Genomic DNA, 26082 nt, shown 5'->3' with positions numbered 1-26082 from the left:
TCCTGGGCTCTGTCCAGTCCCTTGAGGTGCTGATCATCACCAAGATGGCCATACGTCCTCACATCTCTGCTTTCCAAATGCTTGTCCTGAGGTCACCTGTGGCCCCTTTCAGCAACAGCAAAAACATAATTAAGTGCCATCTCGACCAAGACACGTTTCACTTCATTTTAAGAAAAAAGAAATTGTCTCTGGGATTGGGAAATGGTGTTTGGGACTTTTCAGTTCTGTGACATGTGGAGAAAGAAGAGATGTAATTTTTCTCTGGGGTAAAATCATATCTGAAACAGTATTTGACTGTTAATTTGTCATTCCATGCTGCCTGTTTCATGGGCTGGAATTTCCCCTCTCCAATCTCACTTCTCTGTTCCTTCTACCAACCATAGGCATCCAAGCATGGATTCCAGAGCATTCCACAGCTCTGAGCCAGCTTTTCTCTGGGCATCAAGATACACTTCTCGGGTTCACAATTTATCCATGCTTTAGTTCTAGAAAACTAAGACGACCACTAGCTGGAGGCTACATTTAAGGTTTTAAAGTTTCCTTTGGGAAAATGTAGGCAAATAACCCTACACACATCTTTCCCATTCCCACAAGGAAAAACACTGACTACATTCCAAAGTGACTTTCCCTGGGGCCAAGAACAAAATGTGAAACACAGTATGGGAAGTACTTCAACTTTAATGTTGGGATTTTATTCTAAATCCGAACAACTAAGAAATGTTGTAGAGCAGTGTGTTTACAATATCTCACAAAATGCCACTTTAATGCCATCATCTTTGAATTAGACATTATAAAATACCTATATTTAAATAACTTGCTTCTTCACCAATTCAATTAAATATCTAATGTCTAAAACAAGATTTGAGACAAGCAGAAACAATGTGATTTGAATTTAAAATGTGATATAATTCCATTAATTGTACCACATCCCCATATTAAAGAGAGTAGAGTGCGAATCTAGAGCTTATTTTAAAAAAAACAAACACTTAACTCCACTTGTATATATATGTGTGTGTGTGTGTGTGTGTGTGTGTGAAATCTGCCTCCTATGAAGAAAAATTCACACTTCTCAAAAGTGTCTTTCAACTTTTTTTAGTCTATCAGTCTTTATACATGTTTAGTTTCTAGTAGGCTAGGTTTAAAAAGATAAATAGTGGTCCTGTAGTTATGTATGTCTATTATGAATGTCATAAATGGAGTTTTATGCCAGCTTGGATTGATTTGAAATATGCTACTTATATAGTGGCAGCATTTCTGAAATTATGATAATCAGTGGTCATAAAAGCCATAGCTCGCTATGAAATGTCTCACCCCAAGAAGGAATATGTTGAAAATAAATATAACCATGTTGATCAAAAGAAAACTTACAAGAGGTTTCATATAAATGTGTGACAAAGAAAGACTGAAGATTCTATGACAGTTTTTGAACTCCTAGAAAACCTAAACAATTAAATGATAAGGAGCTTTTTAAGTTTTTATTTATTTATTTCTTGAGAGAGAGAGAGAGAGAGAGAGCGAGTGGGCGGGCAGGGGAGGGACAGAGAGAGAGAGGGAGAGAGAGAATCCCAAGTAGGCTCCGCACCATCAGCGTGGAGCCTGATGTGGGACTCGAACTCACAAACCATGAGATCATGACCTGAGCTGAAATCAAGAGTCGGATGCTCAACTGACTGAGCCATCTCCGTGCCCCAATGATAAAGAGGTTTTTAAAAAAGAGATGGCAGAATATGTGGAGAGAGGAGGGGGGAAGGTCGAGAACAAAAGTGAATTATAAACAATGAATACGTGCTTTCTGATTTGTCTCGATGTCCTTAGGGGGCCCTACTGACTGGTCAGACAGTGGTCTTTATAGCATTGGCTCCAACACCATGACTGGCCATTGCAATGTGGTGTTATGGTATCTAAGTTAAAAAAAAAATCTCAAAGAACAAGTCCCATTAGAAATTCTATTTCCATTCACTATCGATTCCATTTCTGCCTCTCTAGTCCTTTTGCTTTCCAAAACATGGAGCCAAGTTGATTCCCCATCATAGAATTCACTTCAGCAATTTCTCTTAATGAGAACAGCAAGAGATTAGAAGACAAAATGAAGCTTGAATGAAATGCAATGGTTCTGCAGCGCAGAGAGACAGATGGAGGTGAATAGTCTATGAATTTCCATCCATCTCTAGGAGACAGAAGACTCGATAATAGTCACATACACACAGAAAGTCAGAATTTCACACTTGCAACTGTTATAAATTTCAAATGACTGTCTTTTTCATCTTGCAGGCATAAAATAAGCACTATAATTCTCAGGTTGTAGATCTGGCCAGTTTTGAAATCTTCTCCACTTATAATTCTCTATTTTTGTCACATTACTGCAGCCCAGAACTACCCTCACTGCTGATGTGGTCTGACGTTTTTGTTGGCATGAGTTGAGTGGTGACAGATTCCTTCATTTCTGAGTATCTTCCCAGCCCCTGACAAGCTGATTCTGTGCCAACTCACAGCATATGTGCTTACCCCACACTTTTCAGAGACAGCATTATTTCAGGATAACAGTCATGCCTTATTGTAGCTCTTTATCTCTCACCGGTGCATTTCCTTTCCCTTTGTCTCTTAAGTTAAAATGTAAAAGGCAACCAATCACACAGCTGGTGTGAAGGAGAAAGTGGCACAGATGTGCCCCTCCTGCAGAAGAGTCATCCCTTACGAGATGCTATGGCAGGCGGAGTTGTAAGGTGCCGGGAACACCAGAGTCCCTGCTCTGATCCCCAGAAGTACAATTGTAAGAGAGCACATCCTGTGCAAGGCCAAAGAGTTTCTGGAAGATGTAAATAAGGTCACTGATCATTTGATTTTGAGTTAGGTAAAAGGGCGGTTATCCTAGTGGGTCCAATCGTGTCACATGAGTCCTTTATAAGTAGGGCTCTTTCCCTGGTTCATTAGCAGAAGGGAAGGTCACAGATATCCCAAGCATGAGAAGGTGTCAATGCATCATGGCTTGCTTTGAAAACAAAGGGGCCACACGTAGGAACAGGTAAGAGTGGTCCCTGCCCAACACCCAGCCACAAAGCAAGGTCCTGCGTCCTACAAGGAGCTGGATTCTTTGAGCACGTGAACGAGCGCGGAGACCCAGTCTCCACCGCGTGAAGGTAAGAGCCTAGCCTTGCATGGCACTTTGACTTCGGCTTTGTGAGACCCTAAGCATCTACACATTTCTCAAGTCCACCCCTTCCTGGTTTTTGGCCTGGACTTTAGTTAAATTTCTCTAACAACCTCCTCCCTCCTGATCTCCGGTCTCTGCTCTGAGCTCCTCCTTAACCTCCACCGCTAGGATTCTCCTTCCAGAAACACAGCTGTGACCATGCTACGGTGCGAATCAAAAGCCATGCATGAATTATTACATACTTTATGAACTGTAAAATCCTCCGGATGGTCCTCAAAGTCTCCAAACCCACCTGCAGTCTACCTTTCTGGCATTATTGCCCTTCTCCTGACATCACCCACTGCTCCGATCAAACTGATGTACTTGCTCTTCTTCTAGCATGTTCTAACTTGTGTCCTGGCACAGCTGTATAGGTGAAATACAGGCCAAGATACTGCCCATTCTTGACACTGAGTTCAGATGTGACCTACCACATGAAGACCTCTTACGTGATATGAGTGTCTTTTCCACTTTTAGTTTCTATGGCGCAAGAATGTGGCCCTTGGAAGTCTATGCCTCATGATCTGGCCTGTCTTGTAGCCCTTTTAAGACGGTAAAAGGCAAAATCTATATTATATTCATCCTGTATTCCTTCCAGCACTTGCTTCAACGTCTTAGCTTGGGTTGATTCCCCAAAATGACGAATCCACGCAAGTAGTAAGGAGTATGTGAAGACGTTGACGGTCTCCTCAAAATACATACACGATACCGACGTTAAAAAAATGCCACATTATAGGACATTATGCACCAAATGATCTGTGTTTTTGTTGTTGTGGCTGTTCTTTGTTTGTTGACTTTTCAAAGAAAGGGAAAAAGGAAAGAATAAAGTGGTATAAAAACACGAAAAGCCAGGAGTGGCTACTTCCTAGTAGTGATGTTAAATGAAATACAAATACCTTACCGTCAGGTTGCACATTTTGCAGAAATTAAGTCTTTATGCTTTCTTCACATATGAGGCCCATTTCTATTAGCAATTCCCAGGCTGATTCAATGAGTCCTAGGTCACAATGCCCAGCTGATGTTTCCTCTGCTGCTTTGCTCAAACATCCAAAAAAAATGTGTTCTTTTGCTCCAGGCATCCTCTGTTCTTCAATTTCCAATCTAATTTAGGCAAACAGTAGGGGTCAGATGTGAAATAAATCTGGCAAATGCTGGACGGACGCAAACTCCAAAATCTAAGAACCCTTACAGGGAAGGCACTGTCTTTGCTTTTATTTGAAAAGAGATAATATATAATTCTGTAGCCTTCAGTGCATTAGGCAGAATCGGAACTTCCATTTCCATTATTCCAGAAAAAAGCTAAAACAAAACAATTGGCGTTTAAAATAAAACTGCTTAAAAAGTAAGTGTTTGAGATGTCCTTTCAAACTTACAGAATCAAAATACTTTTCTTAAAATCTATACAAGTATTTTTATACTCTGTGCTTTCAGAAGGCTATCTTTTTACTTGTGAAGCTTATTACCAATAAAATAAGGTCAAGTTATAAGTGTGAAATGTCATATGAAATGGCAACATTTCATAGGAATAGGCTACCATTAGTAATTTCTATGTTTTTGGTTGTGAATCAAATTTCTAAAAGGCGAAGAGTTCAGTTAGTGTTTTAGATGTTTGCCTATAGTATGTGACAGCAACAGGATAAAGGCCATGATTATGGAAGGAAGGTTACAGATGATTTGTCCAATCTCTTCATTTTATAGGAGAAGAAAAAAAGTTCATGAAATGTGGGGGTCATTGTGCAAAGTGTGTTCTGAGTGTGTCAGGTTTGAATCATCACACAGAAATCACTCTTCCAGCATGCCCCTTAAAATTTTTTTTTCTTAATGTTTATTTATCTTTGAGAGAGAGAGAGAGAGAGAGACAGAGTGTGGGTGGGGGAGAAGCAGAGAGAGACGGAGACACAGAATCAGAAGCAGGCTCCAGGCTCCAGGCTCCAAGCTGTCAGCACAGAGCCCGATGTGGGGCTCCAACCCACCACCCATGAGATCATGACCTGAGCCAAAGCCGGACGCTCAACCGAGTGAGCCCCCCGGGCGCCCCCAGGAGGACCATTTAAGAAGAGCGATAGCAACAGCCAAGAAGGAAAAGTAGGAGGTGGTCAGCTCTGAACAACAGATTCCACCAGGTTTCTGGAAGGACTATTAAGTGTAAGAAACTGAGCCCTGCAACCCAGCTTGTAGGAGATATGCTTGATTGTATAGTGAAAATCAGACTCAGAGACATGGAGCAGAGGTTCGTGGGTGGGACAGGACCTGGGTAATGGAGGTTGGCTACAGGGCAGATTTCCTAGGCGTTTCTCACCCTGCCTCCTCAGCCCCACAGAAAACAAACACCAAAGGGCTCCTGTCCTTCTAAGCTGACAGAGTGCCTGGAGGAAATGAACAACCAGGGCCATTTCTGGGATCCCACAGAAAAGGACATCCTTATTCCATCATTCAGGAACTTTCTGATATTCAATCCAACCCTCAAAAGCTCAATCCAACAAGACCTTTTAGTCTGCAAATTGCTCATCTGGACTGAATACCTGGATGGCTTTCACAGTCACTGGGGAAAAGTAGTGGGAAAATGGAACATCATGAAAGTCCCATCATTCACTTTGTACCCCCAACCCTATCTTCTGACAACTCCAAGGCATTAGTCAAAGAGAAGTTAGGCAGAAGACCAGGGAAAGAAAACAAAACAAAACAGGGGCACCTGGCTGGCTCAGTCGGTTAAATGTCCACCTCTTGATTTCGGCTCAGGTCATGATCCCAGGGTCATGGAATGGAGCCCTATGTCAGGCTCTGTGCTGAGAGTGGAGCCTGCTTGGGATTCCTCTCCCTCTGCCCCTCTCCCCCACTTATGCACACTCTCTCTCCAAAATCAATGATAATCAAAAAACTGTACATTAAAGACAGAATTGGGGTGCCTGGGTGGCTCAGTCAGTTAAGCATCCGACTTCAGCTCTGGTCATGATCTCACAGTTTGTGAGTTCGAGCCCTGAGTCAGGCTCTGTGCTGACAGCTCAGAGCCTGGAGCCTACTTCGGATTCTGTGTCTCCCTCTCTCTGACCTTCCCCCATTCATGCTCTGTCTCTGTCTCAAAAATAAATAAATATTTAAAAAAATTTAAAGATACAACTGATCTCAAAAGAAACATATGATTTAGGGAACAGAATGCCTCTCTCTCTCTTGCGCTCTCTCTCTCTCTCTCTCTCCCTAACACACACACACACACACACACTGACCTAGCCCTCGATAATTTTCAAATCATTTTCCATCCATTAACAAAAATTAGATTTATATGAAAAGGCATTAAATAATGAGAAAGCCAGAAAGAATACTTGGAAATTTAAAATATAAGAATGGAAATAATTCCTTGGTAGAATGGTAGACAAAGTAAGGAAAGTCACAGAAAATAGAGCGAAAAAATAAACACACCATTTGAGGTATAAGGGATTTAGTTGCTCAATCAAGAGCTTCTATCATACCAGACCAGCTTATAGAAAGAAAAAAAACAAAAGGGAGTAACTTATTTTTAAAATATAAAATCATTAAACTCATGATTTTGGGTCAAAGGTAGCATGAATGCATGAGAACTCAAATCCTTGTGAAGTTTCAGGACATCAAGAAGAAATAAACCTCACAGAGAGTAGAATATATAATCAGGAGAGATGATGTACAAATGAATGAGATTAAGATTGGCTTTAGACATTTCACATGTGAGTGTGGTTGTAGAAAGGCGGCATCTCAGGGTCCTTAGGAAAAATGATACAAACCAAGTCAAACTATTAATCAAGCCTGACGAAGCAAAGCATAAATATAGTCAGGCTTCATGAAATTTATGTCCTATACAGTCTCCTTGGTGACATAACTTGAAGATATAGTTCAGGAAAACAAGTATTACATATAAAGAAGAGAATGTCTGGGTGAGAAAAATGGGTGAACTAACCCAGGAGGGAGGAAAGAGAGGAAAAGAAGGGAAGGGAAGGGAAGGGAAGGGAAGGGAAGGGAAGGGAAGGAAGGGTAGGGAGGGAAGGAAGGGAAGGAAGGCAAGGGTAGGGAGGGAAGGAAGGCAAGGAAGGGAAGGAAGGCAAGGGTAGGGAGGGAAGGGAGGGAAGGAAGGAAACAACATCCGAGAAGCCATCCTGGAAGCAAACCATCCAAATTAGGACTCAAAATTCATGGACCTTTAAGGGAAACAACAACTAAAATAAAAATGGAATGGACTGCATAAAAGTCATAACATGACTGAAGGTGGTAAGTAACTGAGTAAGTTATGTGAGCAAGCATGTGCTCACAATGTTTATGGGACTGATGGCACAGGGTGTGTGCCCAACTGAGGACTTGTACCGGCTAAGTCCAGGGTTGCCGTGCTACGGGTTTTACAGGTCTGTCATGTCTGGATACACCATCGTGGTCAACTCACAGCTCCCTTCCTCTTCTCTGGTTTTGTACATTAATTTACTGCCTTCATCACTGGCTACATTCATGAAAACTAGATGAAGGCAACAGAGACAGGATGCTCCTCTTAGTATTTGTTTTCAGGCATAATATTACAATGTCTTAGGCTTGTGAGTATTTATACATTCCTGGATTATTACAAAGCAGAAGGATGGTTTCTTACTCTTACAAAAATTTCCCTTCATCACAGCTCCAAACCACATATTGGCCACTTTATAAGAAACAAACATCAACCAGCTGACATCCTTAGTTGCAAGCCAACATGGAGCCTTCGGCAGGACCACAGCCACCTTTTATTAATTTAAAGTGGGGGTGCCTGCAACATTTTCTCCAGACTATAATGTGAGTCGCCACTCGGGGAAAATGCTCATTTCCAATGCACTGTGAGTGTTCTCAGAGTGAACTGTGCAGAGGGATTTCTAAAATGTACTGGAAAGTAACTGCATATTTCTACCTTACAGCTCCAAAAGGTCTTGCTAATGGAAGAGAAGAGAGAAAAACAATAGGGATGGAACCCCATTCTGTTTATGACTCAAGACAACAGTCTGGGCTCTGAATGCACATTCAAATCAACTTTAAAAAATGACCTTTAAGAAACAGAGAGGCATTTCCCACAACCTTCCTACCCCTGGCCGCCCGAGTGAGAGCCCACACAAGCCTTTTTACAAGTAAGTCTCTTGTGGACCTTAATGTGCAAGAGGCTAGAGAAAACAACGACTTGAAGAAACAAAGCTACGGACATGGGACACATGCAATATATTGTCCAATGGACAGAAAGATCTTCTGGCCTAGGGCCATCATACGTATAACACTAGTATTGACCTATGCCGTCTACCGCCTGCAGCCAAAGGCGGGCCCCAATGTTTGATGTCTTGCCTTTAACATGCCACATACTCCATAAAGGTCACAGAAACAACTAAGTCCATCTCTAAAATCTACCCTTGAAATGGACCCACAATCACATAATGGGCATATCGGGCCTATTTACAAATTGCAAACTTTCCATCTCCCTAAGAACACAGTAAAGCTGAAATGAGGCGCACAAATTAATGTTGTTAAAACTGAGCTGTATTATAGTGGCTTAAAAATATTTCATTCAGTTAAAAACTCATGGACCCCTTTTGAACTTGTTTTCCCAATCAACTGGCCATTCTCTTCCATCAGTACAGCTGAACGAGCACCACAGATCAGTAAAGTTGATTTCCAAATAGAAGACCTTGTGAAAATACAGTATCTCCTCCAAAGGCTTAATGTTTTCCTGGATTTTGGAACACTGTTCTCCATGCTAAAATCAGTTTTAATACTGCTGCATTTTCTCCAAGTTTCAGGGCGTGCTGCTCATTTAATTGGGTGAGTTTGCCTCTCCCTCTCATTATTGGCATAGTTTCAGATCATCTGAATCTTCAAACATCTAATTAGCTCTTGATCCCAGTCTCATACATGCACATTAATAATAATACAATTACAGCGAGCATGCCATATTACTTGAAAAGATCAAGGGAGTTTTTCTTGCATATTTTTCTATTTCCTCCTTGCTCCTTCCCACTGGAAAGCATTAATAAAATATTATTTTGTACAATCTACTTAAACATTTTTAAGTCAGTGACTGATTTAATGTTAATGAGTCATGCTCACATCATCTTATCTGAGGCTTTCTAGAGTCTGAAATTTACCAGCCAATCTCAATTCTGTTAATCTTAGATGTCTGAGAATCATGGTTGCAGAGATCGCAAGGTTGAGCAACACTGTTCATAATATTCAAGTGATAAATCTTCCTTTGCAATTTCTGTGGCATTTTATTTCTCTTCCCTTAGTTTCCAATTTGCATTTAATTCTTTAGAAAGATGACAGTAATATGCATCCACCCAAAAGACACTGCCAAAAACACAAAAATCAGTTCTCATGAGCATCCTGAGGCAGAAAAGTTTCTTTTTCTTACTTGCAAGTTAAAACCATAAACATTGGTGTACTTTTACACATTTAGTTAGGAGGATATGTAATTATTCATTTGATTGCGGACATGAGTTTTCGTAGCTTTGTAACGCCACAAAGTGCTAACTTCTCTGTATCTTTTCAAAACAAAATGACTCTGTGAAAAGGGCACACTGCATCAGATACATTAAAATAGAAAACAGTCTCAGCGGACCATGAAAAGGATTACAGACTACTCACATATTTTAAAAGTCAAATCAGTGACCATTTATGTGTGATACTGCACTATGCACACGTCTCTAATATATATTTTTCCTTACATTCCCACAAGAAAATAAACCAAGAGTAACAACAAGGAAAACCAATTACAATGCTTGCCCTTATATTTTCTGCACCTAAGACATTAGTTGACGCACTAGAGGTCAGTGGGAAAGCCAATGTTAGGTTGCTCCAAGAAGCACGCATCGGTCTGACCACACAAGGTGAAAACAGGAGCCTGTGTGCTCAAGCCTGTGCATTTATAAAGGATAGAAGAGACTGTTCACAGACTCAAGGGCATGGATAATTTTCTGATTCTTCTCTTCTTCTGTACTTCATTATCACGTGTGACTTTCAATGAAAAACATTTATTATTTTTTTTTCCCAAAAGCGTCAGGTTAGGGGGTCGGGGGTTGAATAGGGAAGCAGAGAGTATTCCTAAGGCAGTGAAACTGGTCTGTTTGACATCATAATGGGCCATACGTGTCACTGTCCATTTGTCCAAAACCACCGAATGTACAGCACCAAGAGTGAACTCTATGGTAAGCTGTGGATGTTGGGGGGAGTATGATGCATCTTCAGTAAAAAATGTACCATTCTGGTAAGTGATGCTGATAACTGGGGAGACTGTGTACGTGTGAGGGGCAGGGGGTATATGAGAAACCTCTGTACCTCCCTCCCAATTTTGTTAGGAACCTAAAACTGCCCGAAAAAAAATAAAATCTTTTAAAAAAAAGAATCACCGGGAATGGTGTTTCTGAGTTGAAATAGCATATGGTCACATGCAGCACATCAGCATCACCCATGCTCTTGAACTCCTGTACGTGGCTCCTAAACGTGCCATGTTCTCGAAACTGTCATTACACATGGCTGACCTCAGTGTCTCAGAACAGAAGCAGTACGATGCCCCCCAAACATTACAGTATCTCCAGTTTTCTTCAAACGCAAGGAGAGAATCCCCAAATATCTCTTCAGATTCTCTGTGGTTTAAATGCCTTTTTTTCTGTATTCTGAATGTCCAGGATGCAATATTATACGTTCACATGTTTAGAGAAATGGGGTGCCAGCTAGGGATTCTCATGGGCCATCTAAGTCGGATACATATTCATGACAATATTATCTGGTGTTTTAATCAATTAATAGGATAGATAGTCTCTTTATCCATTACTTTTTTTTTTTTTTAATGTAATGTAGTAACTACTTGATTCATCTAAGAAGGACAAAACGAGGGAGACAATTAGAGGAATCAAACTCAGAGCAAAGTTCAGGTATAAATGTAGGCCCAATACATAAACCAGTATGTTACGAAGAGATGTATCCCAGGTGGATGTTAGGAAAGTAAAATATCATAATGCTTTGGAAAACAATATTGGAAGACCCATAAAGAAAATATTACACATCATTCATCGAGCACTTGCTGTATTTTACCACTGGACAGAATATTTTATTTGCAAACTGTCCTAATAACATTCCTGTTAGAAACGCGTGACTACACTCATTTCCTAATAAGAAAAGGGAAGTTCCAAAGGTTCAGTAGCTTGCTGAAGTGCTGTGACTATACAGGGACAAGGTGGAACTCGCCCAGAGGCCTCTCCTTGTCTATTGACTCCTCTGTCTTTTGCACAACATTTTATTCATTCTCGAAATAGTAATCGCAAAACCTTCTTCCTGAACCTTTGCCAAAAGGAAACTGTTTTAACAAATCAAAAGTTACGTGTCAGGAAACATTCATAGCAGTAAGAACTGTCAAGGGCCCACAAAAGAGATTAGTAGATGAGGTTTTGCTATTTCCATGGAAAGACAACCATTAACTTACAATTTACACATTTGGTGTTATGGAAAATGACGCTGATAAAGTATTAAAATAAGAGGGGTTCCTGGGTGGCTCACTTGGTTAAGTGTCTGACTCTTGATTTCAGCTCAGATCATGATCTCACGATCCGTGGGTTCAAGCCCTGCGCCGGGCTCTGTGCTGACAGCTCAGGGCCTGGAGCCTGCTTCAGAATCTGTGTGTCCCTCTCTCTCCCCCTCCTCTGTCCGCTTGCTCCCTCTCTCTCTCTCTCTCTCTCTCTCTCTCAAAAATAAATAAATAAATATATATAAATAAATAAACAAACTTTAAAAAAAGTGCTAAATAAGAAAGCAGACTAAAACACTTTATGAGGACTACAATTTCTAGCACATAAGACATAATTCTAAGATATTTAAAAGACATTTAAAAATGTGTTTTAAGCAGGTTCGAATTCGAATGTTTTTAAATATTCCATAGATTTTGACACTGAAAAATATTAGTGTGAGTTGGGTATAATTTGAACTTAATGAAAATCTTTAAAGAATCTAATTTAGATGTGGTTAACAAAACAGACCCATGAAAAACCTCGCAGTCTTATAACGGAAGAAGGAACATGAGGGTATTAATATACCTTTGGCCGTTTAACAATACCTTTCACCATCAACAGCCCTGTGTTTCGGGATAGTTGCTGTAACCTCTCTGAATATTAGTTTCCTTACCTGAAAAAGCTGGGTTTGGAGATCATGTCTTCACTTGCCTTCGGTGGCAATATTCTACAGCTGTATAAATCCTAGGAAGAAAACATATAAGAAGCATAGTCATTGGCATGGCACTATTCATAATAATAAGAGAACAGTTTTGGAAAGGTTGAGTGAGATAATCCAAAACACTGAACTTGGAAACAGCTGTGGATAAATGACATGTCCCTGTATAGACTTCTAAGAGGCATCAGCAAGGCTGACAAGGCAGATACACACAGCAGGTTAAACAGGTGGTCATTGGGACTACAATACATCAGATACTGATGTATTCACATCAAAGCTTCCTTCCGAGGGGACTGCGTATGATGGTATTGGGCTCCCGGGCGTACCCAGAAGAGATGGGGCTCCCTGTGGTTCGTGCTGGCAGACCGGGGTATGTGATGACAGGGAGGTACAGGTGCAGTTGGCCGGAAGATTCAGAATGATCACAGCACTGGACACAACACCGCACCTTGCTTGAGTCTCTCCCCCACACCGTAGAATATTCCACGCCTAATACCTCACCCACAACTGAAGGTCACGGCTCTCACCTTATCCACAAAAGCTCAACTTCTGAATCTACTTAGAAGGTTCCTGCTTTCTAATTGACACACAGAAGAAGGTTCCTGCTGTCTAATTGACACACAGAAGGCAGGTTTTTATGTCCTCCCGTGCTTATTATCAGACTGATAAGATTCATCCATGGTATGCGTCCCTTTAAGGTGTTTGCTATAATTATCCATGGCATATAACCATGAATATAAGATCATTTATTTTTCTACTGATGGGTATTTGGAAAGTTTCCAGTTTGGGGCTGGGAATAAAGGTTCAAATGGAAAATTCAACTTCCTGTGTGTATATATTCCTTGATTTAACGAAGCAAGCAAAGTGAGGCCCCAAAGTGAGGCCTGAAATGGAGGATGTGGGTGCAGTCATCCAGGACGAATTTTTCAAGGCGTCTGTGCTATCCCGAACCCATATTTTTGCCAGGAGTTACAAATTCAACTACTTTAGAAGAGGGCTGGGGAACAGCCTGGGCTGCTGTGTTCCAGGTACAAATACTAAGTTCAAGGATGCCAGTCAAATCCGGGATGCTCCAACGACACAGTTACAGCACGTGATGCACCGAACTGATAGATATGCAGCTACATTCTCTTCTGAACACGGTTTCATAATCTTCCCATCGGCCACTATCACAACTCACAAGACACTTCAAAGACATTTATAGGACTCTATGCCTCTGTAGACTGTGCGTGATGCTAATATTGCAGCTTCTACGAGTATCGTTTCACTGGCCATGCATCCTACTGAATTAACTGTGCTCTTTTGTATCCTGGACGAGGGCTAACTCCTGTTCCTTACCTGGCTAGACAGTGTACGAAGCTCAGACTACGTGGCATCCATACCTCACAGCTAATATGAGGAAAATTCTACAGACTCTAGAATGATCAAAAACAATCCCAACATCCTGATCATACTTCTGGACCTACATGAAAGAATGTGCTTGACATATTTCTCCACAGAAGCCAAGAAGAAAAGCAATTTCAGAATTTGGGGTTTGTGCACTGGCCCGGTTGTAAATTTCTTTTTAAGCGATTGAATTTCATCTTGTCTGAACACTGAAATAACAGGAAATAACCAAGAGACCAAGAGATGAATTTATAACGGGATAACTTATATAAGTTTTACATAAACACTTTCAAAGCTGGCCGGAAGATTCAGAATGATCACAGCACTGGACACAACACCGCACCTTGCTTGAGTGTCTCCCCCACACCGTAGAATATTCCACGCCTAATACCTCACCCACAACTGAAGGTCACGGCTCTCACCTTATCCACATAAGCTCAACTTCTGAATCTACTTAGTCAGAAGGTTATTCAATATTCAAGAGCATAGTATGATTTTCAAATGTCTCCAATTATATTTGAAAACCAAATAGGTATTGTAGCTTAGTAGCATAAAACTGCAAAAAATAAGTCTATGATAGTACATATCCTTAATTCCAATTTTTTCCCCCAATTTGCCTTCTTAGGAACACTGATTAGAATATTCCAACAAAGACCATCATTTCCAAAAATGTAAAGCGATTACTATGGGCAACCTCTTTAATTCAGTTCAATTATTTATTATATTATATTCATTTTATCTATATTCAGGATGCCACTAGGAAAATTCCCATTTTCACCCTGTCTTTCAGCAAATATTTCCCTGAGTACATGGTATACGCCTGCCTCTGGGCTAAGAAAGGTATATATCAAGATGGGGACAGAGATGCACAAAGTTCTTGTTTTGTTTTGTTTTTAATGAAAAACACTTGTAAAGATTTAATCTCTTCTCAGGTTTGCAGATGACAACATGCTTATGGTATTTGTATTTTATTAAGACCTTCAAATCCTTTCTTTATCCCCAAAAGCCTTGAAGTATCTTTATGCAACAGTTTGAAGTTCACATTCATTGTCTTTATAAGTGAAGGGCATGGTGACTTTCTATCTTTGATGTAACATTGACTTTTCTTATTTTCCATCTTTAGAGTCTGTTTTTTAGTGTGGTTTTCAGCTGACTAGTCTATAGAGAATTTACTAAGTTATCAATCATTTCCCTGTTTGAGTGGTCTCTTCAACTTATCCAAATACCAGAAAAACTCCCTTACTGGTGTTGGATTAATACTGATCCTCCTGTCGTAGCCATTAGGAACTTCAAATAATTTAATTTGAAAAAACAAGTCACACGAATTGACAAGAAGTGTGCACAATTTATTTCCTGATGTACTCATGCCTGAAAACTGTAAGGCAAGATATTCTTTTCCAAATGCCAATTATTCATATTTTTGTAGACAGCTTTCTTTTTTTAGCCCCTGAGAATGACAGTTTTGTAGGACTTTGAAGGTCCTAATTCCTAAAACTGCTCAAACACAGCTGGGTGCCCATGTAATACGGATGTAACGGGAGCCCCCAAACAGGCCACAAATTCAATCTAGAAAATTTCCCAACACCCCTTCCAATGCTCCTATACCCTGAGGTTCTGTGAGTCAAAGGATCAGTGTTTTTGCTTGATTTATATTTTGAATCCTCCTTGGGGACTAAAACTCTTTTATGTCCGAGGATCCCATAAACACAGAAGTGAGACCTTGGCAAATGACACAGTATGCTGATGAAATTTTACTGAGACAGAACTACAATCTGGATACTTACCATATATCTATACAAGCATATTTATTTATGGGGCTAATAATTTCCCACGTTTTTAAAGTAGGTTCCAAGCCCAATGTGGGGCTTGAACTCATGACCCTGAGATCAAGAGTTGCATGCTCAACTGACAGAGACAGCCAATCGCCCCTATTTTGGGTTATTAAAAAAAAAGTTTTTAACGTTTACTTTTGAGGGATAGAGAGAGATAGGGCACAAGTGGGGGGGGGAGAGGGAGAGAGAGAGAGAGAGAGAGAGAGAGAGAGAGAGACAGAATCTGAAGCAGATCCCAGGCTCTGAGCTGTCATGAGCCTCGAACCCACAGACTACAAGACCATGACCTGAGCCAAAGTGGTACACTTAATGACTGAGCCACCCAGACACCCCAGTTATTTTTTAATGATGATCCTGCTTAGGTGGAAAATGTTGGATTTTTAACTTTTGCAAATGCTAAAAAGTCAGAGGCAACAACATGATGTTTAGTGCATCCTTTTTGTTATTTCTTGTAATTTGTTACTGAAATATTTCAATGTTATAAGGAATAACTTTATTATTTCTTATGCAATAAATTGTAGCTGGCCAGGGCACAGGAAGAGGAGAACAAATCAGCAGTCAGCACTTTGGCTGCAGAAGATGTTAAGAAAATTCATGGTTCCCACATTCCAGAATTTTCTTCCAAAAACCAACTAAAAGGGATGTTTAAAACTAACTGATTTCAATAATTAAATATAAAAGTTGGATGGATGGGATATATTTAATACACTTACTACACATTTTTGTTAGTGAGTGATTCTACAATGTAGGCTTCATGTTTCTTCTTTACAAAATTCACCCAAGGGTTCTAAACAATTCTGCAAGCAAAGTTTATTCATTCAATCAACAACAGTTGTTCAGTACCTATTAGGTGTTACACAGTGGGGATACAGAAATTTAAAAAACAAAATTAATGTTTACTTTTGAGAGAGAGAGAGAGAGAGAGACAGAGAGAGAGAGAGACAGAGAGACACAGTACAAGTCAGGGAGGGGAAGAGAGAGGGAGACAGACAATCAGAAGCAGGCTCCAGGGTCTAAGCTGTCAGCACAGAACCTGATGCAGAGCCTGAACTCACAAACTGTGAGATCATGACCTGAGCCAAAGTTGGACGCTTAACCGACTGAGCCACCCAGGCACCCCCAGAAATTGTTTAAAACATGAGTATGCCAGGCCTACACAGATCACTGCGATCTCGACAGATCTGCTATCCACCCACCTATCTTTATCTGCCTGTTTGCCTGCCTACCTACCTAGCTACATATAAAGCGAGAGAATTATAAAGGCACAGAAGGAAGTCACTTCTCTCTATGGGGAGTCATGTTAGGCTCAGCACACTATTGATACGTATGCTTTTCCTGCCCGAAGAAAAAGACTCATTTCTCAGAGGAACAGCATCTGTTGCAAACTTACAAACCGATATGGTGGTGCCTGAGATTAATATTACATAATTGGGTTGGGATTATAGTCAACGTAAGTATTGCCTTTTCACTGTATGTTACAATCTATCTTAACACTCGGGAATTTATTAAAATGATGATTTTATTATCGCTCATGATTCTGTGGGCGAGCTGAGCTCACCTAATATTATCTGAAAGAGCGTGACTGGATTGGACATTTATGATGGTTCAGTTATATTTCTGGCAGCCTGTCACAGATCCTTACAAGACTGATCTCTGCAGGCATGTCCACACATCTGGGATTCCCATATAGCCTCAGAGCCTCTTCCTGAGTGAGTCTCAAGGTCTCCCTGTGGTCTCGTCAGCAGGCAAGCTGGACTTCTTGCAGAGTGGCTCAGGGATTGTGAAATCACAAAAGTAAAGGCTTCCACACCTCCCTGAGACTCAGGCACGGAGGGGCACAGCATCACGTGACCAATAAAGTCAGGGAGACAGCCCAAATTCAAGGACCAGGGGGCCCCACAAGAGCATGCATACAAGATGCAGTTCAGTGGGAGCTGTCTGGAGACTTGTGACCAGCATCCAATACCTGGTTTCCAAACATTCACTTCTCTTGCAAGATGCCGAAACCTGACGCCATTCCAGCATCAGGGTCAGGCTTAAATTAGAAGACTGCGTCTCCTAAATCATCTCCTGGTGCAGATGGCTTTACTTGGATGTAGCTCCTCTTGATCTGAAGATGCAAGGCAAAGAGGTAACGGATCGGCCTCTACAAGCATGAGACAGAGGCCTCCTAGACTCCTCCCAGGTAGAAACCTACAGCCACGAGACAGAGGCCTCCTCGACTCGGTCGCTACTTCCCCGAGTATGGAAGGCTGTGAGGGAACAAGGCCCTCACGCTGTCAGCTGTTCCTCCCAGCTGAGAGGTGTTGTGAGGCCCTATCTTAACCACTGCAGGATTCCTAGCCCGGGGCCAGACTACAATGCAGTTGATTTCATGTCGATCCCGAGACTGACTTCTGGTACTGTGCTGGAGTTGATCTTTTCCCCAGGCTTTTAACTCACTTTGGGAATTACTTTCTCACTAAACAAGCCGGTGTTAAGACACACGTTTGTTTTCCAAGGCTGTGCTTCTCAGACTCTATAATTTCTCTAAATTCTGTCTCCAGATTGACTTGCTTTTTCTACATCAATGACTTACCACACGCAGCTAGGAGGGGCCAGGTGACATCACCAGCAATTTGCACGATGATGTCTGTTCCAGTGCAACAACTTATTAGGTACATTTTCTCACTTCCAAAATTACCAGAAACAACAAGTTGACCAATATTTTGTGAATGCACAACACTGTCACATTTTTTTTTTCCAGCATCTTACGGTACTTTCCTTCAGACTTTTATAGCTTCCTACATTTTCAAAAGTCCTTGGTTTACTGTTCCGTCTTGACCATGTTTGTGATGGCTTGGCCCTGTGCTGAGATGTTACTTTTACTGCGATGCCACGAACAAATGCTTCTCAACAGTTTCCCTTGTTTTTGCTATAGAATGTGATGTAAACACACAGGGGTTCAGCTGTCCCGAACCCCTGGATTTGAGGAGGGTTGGTTTGGACTCTTCTGGGGACGTGCCATTCTTTGCCTGGCAGAATTCGGCTCTTCTGACTTTTCTGTAAGGGATCGATTTACCCCAGGAAGACACTACATTCAGGCATCTGGCTGATCTCTGACTTCAGGTTAAAACCTGAAGCCTTTACATCCATCACAGAGTCTGCTGGGTTCTCCTTCCAGCCAAGCTCAGTGGTGCCACTCAAGCCATGCTTACAGACCTCGCAGAAAATGAAAAAGTGAGTGAGTTGGAATCTGGTGTTCCAGCTTTCAGTCTCCAAGGATGGGGAGGCAGATGTCACGTGGGCTCTCTGGGCAGCCCACCTCACTTAGAAGATCTTGAATGATTTTATTTCTCTTTAACTTCTTTCCCTTATGTTTTTGGTATTTTTTAAAAAAAAATTTATTCAGTTTTGAGAGAGAAAGAGAGACAGAGAGCAAGTGGGAGAGGGGCACAGAGAAAAATAGACATAGAATTCAAAGCAGGCTCAAGGCTCTGAGCTGTCAGCACAGAGCCTGGCATGGGGCTCGAACTCACGAACCATGAGATCATGACCTGAGCTGAAGTCAGGTCTGACTGAGCCACCCAGGCGCCCATGTTCCTGATATTTAGAAAAGCAAAGGATAGAAAAGAAATACAGTGGTGTTCCTGTTCCATTTTCTCATCATACTGTGTACTCTACTGGTCTTCTCACGTCTTTGATGGCAACACGGATCTTCAAAGGGATTCATTCCTTGGAAAAATTCCTCCAGTCCATCCTGGGCCAAATTCTTTGTCTATCCTAATGCCACTCTCACAAGTTGAGGGTAACTGTCAACCATCTCACAGGGTCACATTTACCAACTCTCTCCTTCTAGAGATTCAAAGGAGAAAGGAACGTGAGAAGCCACACGAACAGGCACCAAGGTAAGGTTGCAGACACTTGGAGATGTCAGGTACATTGCATGCTGGTTGTTAAGTCCTCTCCTTTGCTGGAATGCAGCTGGTGTAGGGGAGCAGGCTGGTCAGTATTTGGTTTGTGTGTTTTCAAATTTTCATCTTGCTTATTCCATCCCTGTTTTCCACTACAAGTTATCTGTTGCAAACACTGGCTTACACAGTCTGAGCATTACTTACTGCATGTTTATGTTGTGCTTAACCAGGTTTCTGAGTTCCCCACATTTTCTGATAATCATCAGCTGAATGCAGGGGCTTGATGAAAATCAGATTTCATTCATTGGGCAAGACCACAGTTAGAATTCAACTATTTTTCATCAGGAGGTACATGTTTTCTGGTTTTTGCCTTTTTTTATGTCATCAGCATTGAGTATTCAATGCCTATATCCATTAATTCACTGAGGGCTACAAAATGGTGATGTTCTAATTTGATTGTTTTATTTGTTCATTTAACTGTCCTAACTGTATAATTCTCAGTTAACACTCTGCTGCTTACATACAAAAAGCAAGATATATGTTAGATTTTCAAGGTAACCGGCTACATATCATCTTCACAATGTAACCCACTCGTTTTATTTTTGAATGTCTTTATAAAATCATGGATATAAATATATTGATGGGTTTCAATCCATTGCAAATCTTACCCTAGGTGGAGCTCAAATTGGCTCAGCCTTAGCAGGTATAGGTTCCATCCAGTTGGCCACTGAGTCCTTTTGATGTAACCCTACTAGATTCTGATAACTTTCATTGCTCTGATTTGTCCTCATGTTCTAGTCTCATCTTCGGCAGCCTCTGCCCCTGAACAAGAATCAGTCATTTCTCCAAGAAACTCAAACTTCTGAAAATAGGAAATGCTGTATCAAAACTAAAATCTGGGTCCTAGCAATGCCATTGTCACTTTGGTCACTGTTTCTAAGAATTTTCAACATGGTTGAAAAGTACATATGCAACCTGAGAGTTCATACTCATATTTCCAATGCAAATTTAGGAGTGCAAGGTTTTTAATCTCTTGGAGATCACGTCTTTGTTCCACCTTGAGAATATTCATTCTCAAGAACAAAGGATGATACAATTAAAGTATCTCACCATTATTCAGCCACCCTATTCCACAGTACAAACACAACAGTATCAGTAAAATGGTACTAAGACTGATTACTGCTAAAAACACTGCCATTTTTGGCCTATGCTATGCCATTCTCTCTCATTTTCAATCACTACACTACATCCATAGCATCAGAATACATGGCAACTGCATTCATTCTCTTCGCTTTAACCTACGTTTTGTCTTATTTTTACCAGGTACCTATAATTAATGGCCAAGGCTATTCTTATGGTGATGTCTCTAGTTATTTCCGCCGTCCGAAGACTGTTCCCTGGTATGTCCTCAGGAAAAGGTATGGGAATGATGTTCTTGAGTGTTTATAACAGTTTGTGCTATTATAAATTAAATTGTTAATTCTGTTTTAAATTCAATATGGCTTAACTACAAGAAAGCTACTTACATGTCTATGCCTATGTTCTAAAAGGCCACTGTATTTACCATGCTTATGTTTTCCACTAGTTATTGTTGTTATTATTATTATTATTATTAATCATTATTATTTTGGCTTTCCCATCTTCATACAGGGCTAATTTTGATTTCTAAAATTTTAAATAATTGTAGTGGCTAGTTCCTCCACACTGGGACTGATAAGAAAAATGACAGCAGGCACCCTGCTCTCTTTCCCTTTTTAAGTTTCTATTTTAATCCCAGTTAGTTAACAGACACTGTAATATTAGTTTCAGGTGTACAATACAGTGATTCAATACTTCCCTATAACACCCAATACTCATCATGACAAGTGCACTCCTTAATCCCCACCATTATTTAACCCGTCACCCACCCTCCTCCCCTCTGGTAACCATCAGTTTGTTTTCTAGAGTTAAGAGTCTGTTTCCTGGTTTACCTCATTTGTTTTGTTTCTTAAATTGCACAAACGGTTGAAATCATATGGTATTTGTCTTTCTTGACTTATCTCAGCGTGATACCCTCTAGCTCTATCCATGTTGTTGCAAATGGTGAGATTTCGTTATTTTTTATGGCAGAGTAATATTCCATTGTATGTATACCACATTTTCCTTATTTATTCATCAGTCCACGGACACTTGGGCCATTTCCATAAGTTGGCTATTGTAGATAGTGCTGCCATAAACACTGGGATGCATGTACTTCTCTGAACTGTATTTTTGTATTGTTTGGGCAAATACCTACCAGTGCAATTACTGGATTGTAAGGCAGTTCTATTTTTAACTTTTTAAGGAATCTCCACATTGTTTTCCAAAGCGGCTGCATCAGTTTGCATTATCAACAACAGTGCATGAATGTTCCTTTCTCTCCACATCCTTGACAACATCTGTTGTTTCCCGTGTTGTTAATTTTGGCTATTCTGACAGGGGTGCAGTGGTATCTCGATGTGGTTTTGATTTGTATTTCCCTGATGATGAGTGATGATGAGCACTGTTTCATGTATCTGTTAGCCATCTGGATGTCTTCTTTGAAGAAATGTCTGTTCATGTCTTCTGCCCACTTTTAATTGGATTATTCATCCTCTGGGTGTTGAGCTGTGTAAGTTCTTTATGTATTTTGGATACCAACCCTTTACTGGATATATCATTTGCAAATATGTTCTCCCGTTCTGTATGTTGCTTTATAGTTTTGTTGATTTTTCCTTCACTGTGCAGAAGCCTTTTATTTCGATGTAGTCCCAGTAGTTTATGTTTGCTTTTGTTTCCCTTGCCTCAGGAATCATATCTAGAAAAATGTTGCTACAGCTGGTGTCAGAGAAATTACTGCCTGTGCTTTCTTCAAGGATTTTTATGGTTTCAGGTCTCACATTTAAGTCTTTAATCTATTTTAAGTTTATTCTTGTGGAGCACCCTTCTTTCTTATTGACTCTAATGGAATGTCTCTTTAAGCATCAAGATATATTTGGTTGAATTTATTTTTATTACTCTCATTTCTATTTTGCTTAGAACTTTTAATCTGAAATAATTGTTGGATTCTATAAAATTATTTTTGGCACTTCTTGAAGCAGTAAAGTTATTTTTTTCATTTAACTTAATAATGTCATGAATTACATTAATAGATTTCCTAATATTGAATCATTCCAGTATTCCTAAAATAGATGCTATTTCATCATTGGGTATTACTTCTTAATATATGGCTAGTTTAAATGTTCACTTAAAGAAAGTCTGCATTAATATTTATGCAATTGAGATGACATATATGCATATGACCCTCCTATTTTCTGATCTGTCACATTTTAATATCACAGTTAATCTACCTTTATAATATTTAATACAAGTATTCCTTTTTTTTATGGCCTTGGTCAGTTTTAATACCATGGGGATTAATTGTTCCTTTAAAGTTTAATAGCAGAGAAATTTCACCTTCTTTATATTTTGAAGATTACCTATGTGATAACCTTCATCTCTCATTTTGTAGGTGGGTGGAAAGAGTGGGGGCATCTTTGACATCTTTTTCCAGTTGAGACCATGAGTACCAGTCTATTAAAATTCTACCAGGGAAAAAAATCATCCTCACAAACATTCTGCTGTTTTCCCTCTCTATGCCAAATTTACATTCTTACTCATCCATTACATTTTACTCTTTCTCCTTCATTCCCTCTCTCTCCTTTTCTCCCTTTCTCTCCTCTCTCTTCTCCTCACCTAGGCTAGTACATACAGTCTTTTCTCTAGAGATCCTGCAGAGTACAGCATGTCTTAAGAAACAGACCCTACAAGTAACTATCAAGTTTGTTTCCAGACCACAAGGCTGGTTCCAAGACAGCAAATGTAGAACTTGTCCTCATCTGCAACCTTCTACTAATCCTTGGCTTATCTTAAATTGCACCTTGGCTTATCTTAAATTATCTTATCTTAAATTGCACCAAGAAACTCAAGGGAATGAAGGTGAGAAGATCGCTGAAGCCAGCATGGCCATCTCATCAGGGAACAAGATAATGGGAAGCAAGCTCCCGAGCAGAATGATGAGAACAAGAAAGAAGTCTGCGCCCAGAGTCTGGATTCCCTGAAGTACTTACTTTGTTCAGCTAGCTCAGGGGTCCCGAACAAGCTGGATTGGTATCGACCCAGTGCTATTGGTTAGACAGTCCTTCCCACATCTGTGGAACCAGATCCAGGACTTACTCTGTGGTGAGGTGCCCCCACCATGGGCCAGATGAAGGCAAATTGAGCCAAATCGAATGCTGTGATCATAGGGAAACTTCATAACCTCCAGGCTCTTAGAATTAGGCCAAATTACTTGTCACTGAAAGGGACTTTAGTTCCAGAACAGGTGGACAGCAGATAAGTCTTCAAAGTCATCTGAATCTATCCCTGTAATGTCCCACAAACACTCCCCTGCTTTATGTTCTGGTTTTATGTGTTCTGTTCCCCATGTCAAGGACCTTCTCTCTTAAGAAGACTGGGGTCGGGGCGCCTGGGTGGCTCAGTCGGTTAAGCGGCCGACTTCAGCTCAGGTCATGATCTCGTGGTCTGTGAGTTCCAGCCCCGAGTCAGGCTCTGTGCTGACAGCTCAGAGCCTGGAGCCTGTTTCAGGTTCTGTGTCTCCCTCTCTCTGACCCTCCCCCGTTCATGCTCTGTCTCTCTCTGTCTCAAAAATAAATAACCGTTAAAAACAAAAAAAAAAAGAAGACTGGGGTCAACTGGAACAATGACAGTGTTGGCAGATTTAAGTTGCACACATGGCCAGTTTGTTTGAAGAAACCATATAGTATTTACTTATATATCTCACCCATTTTCCTATCTTACAACTACTCGTTGTTTTTAGCAGTATTAATTTTTCTTTCCTCCTATTTTTAGGGTTGTCTAGTTAAATGACTGTAAGGTTTGTATGGTCCTTTACTGGGTTTGAAATGAAAACATGAGATAATTTGAATTTTCTTCTAAGGACATGCTGGACTGGACCATCTGCATGTGATGGGGTGGAGGTGGCTCATGCTGACCTGTTACATTTCCAGGAATTCAGGAAGCCGCTGTTCAATGCTGTCATTATTAAAACTTAAATTATATAAACTTACAAAGTCATCCTGAAACCATAGTGACACATATCTAACCCTGCAATTCTCCTTTCCCCCTATTTTTCCACTACATGTGACCTCTGCCTCTGAGGTTACTTATGACCATGACAGTGATGTCACACAGTGGTATCTACTGCAGGTCTGTCCCCATTTCTGTGTGTAGTGACCAAGCCACAGCTTGGAATTGGCCACAGCGGGGGTATTCACACCACAGAGGTCAGCAAGACCTGCACACCAGGACTTAAACTGGTTGTTTTGTTGATTTTCTTCAGACTTAAGAAAATGTTGGGGAAAGTGGTAATAATGCAGACTGACCATAAAAGAGTGCTGAGACTCTAGCGATTGCATTGTGATTAGTATGATACATTTCCATGCTTTTAGCTCCAGAATAACCTCATTTACGTGGGGCCTCATCTCCACAACTCAATAACTCATGTGGATTGTACTAGACAACTGACTGCAGTCAAGGCTGCAGACTGAGTTTCAATGCACATGGTAATGTATTTTCAATCTGCTGTTCACTACCTTCATAAACATCTATTACAGCTCTGACGGTCTCCTTAAAAACGAAGGAACCTGATCTAAAGTTCAGTTAAATTCAATCTAAGCTTTTAAAAGCTAGAAATAAATCACTGAAAAAGTCAAAAGAAAAAGCTAGTATATGAACGAGCAAATACTCCATTACGTCCATTCCCATTTATTCCATATATATGTATATATATGTGTATGTGTATATATATACATATACACACATACATATAAACACAGATTTCCTACTTTGTGATATATACATGTATGTGTATATGTGAATACATGTAAGTATACATAGGTATCCATATTTATATCACATATTTAATTGTTACCCCTTTCTCTTTAGATTTATTCCCTCAGACCTTAGTAAGTGAAAAGCAGAAATACTTTACAAGTTCCTGGAAACAGTAACCCCAAAACCTATCTTCGAGTTACAGTAGAGTAGCAGAAAGCCAAACACACAAAAAACAAACACAGAAACAAACAAACAAAACACCGTTGTGAATATACCAAGCACAGTATCACCAGTCAGGGCAGGAGGGATGACGATCCAGTAACAAAGTGTCTCCCACATCTCAGGGACTCAACACCAGAAAGACGTATCTCTTGCCCCCTTCATGCACACGTGGCCCTCCTCCGATTACCAGGTGTCATCTCCACAACACAGTGGCCTCCCAAGGTCCCCGAAACAGAGGAGACGAGGGCTGAAGCATTCTGGGGGATGTTGGTCAGAGCAGGTCTGGAACTGGCTCCCATCCCTTCTTCCCTCTCCATGTCTCAGGACTGAGTTCCATACTCAAGCCTCAGCACACAGGGAGGATGGGGAGTTGTGTGTCGGCAACAGAACTGGTGTGGTGTTGCAGCAACACGATCCAGTAAGTAGAGGGGTGGGCAGCTGACCCAAGCTGAGCCAATCACATTCTGCCTCCTGATGATGTGAGACTTGCGTGGAGGCACCA

The 26082-nt window shown here is 40.7% G+C and overlaps 1 long non-coding RNA gene across 5 annotated transcripts in view; it reads right to left on the bottom strand.

The window, feature by feature from the left end:
* Positions 1–26082, bottom strand: part of LOC109248269 (uncharacterized) — a 411435-nt gene that overhangs the window by 158250 nt on the left and 227103 nt on the right. For all 5 annotated transcript variants that reach the window (XR_008418365.1, XR_008418363.1, XR_008418362.1 and 2 more), the window contains one exon: positions 12332–12402. This is a non-coding gene — a long non-coding RNA (uncharacterized LOC109248269). The remainder of the gene's footprint in view (positions 1–12331; positions 12403–26082) is intronic.

The sequence above is a fragment of the Panthera pardus genome, unplaced genomic scaffold, assembly GCF_024362965.1.
Source record: "Panthera pardus isolate Hobbes unplaced genomic scaffold, ASM2436296v1 HiC_scaffold_27, whole genome shotgun sequence".
NCBI classification, from domain to species: Eukaryota; Metazoa; Chordata; class Mammalia; order Carnivora; family Felidae; genus Panthera; species Panthera pardus.
Note: the sequence above shows the minus strand (reverse complement) of the source record. Positions and strands in the feature narration are given on the sequence as shown.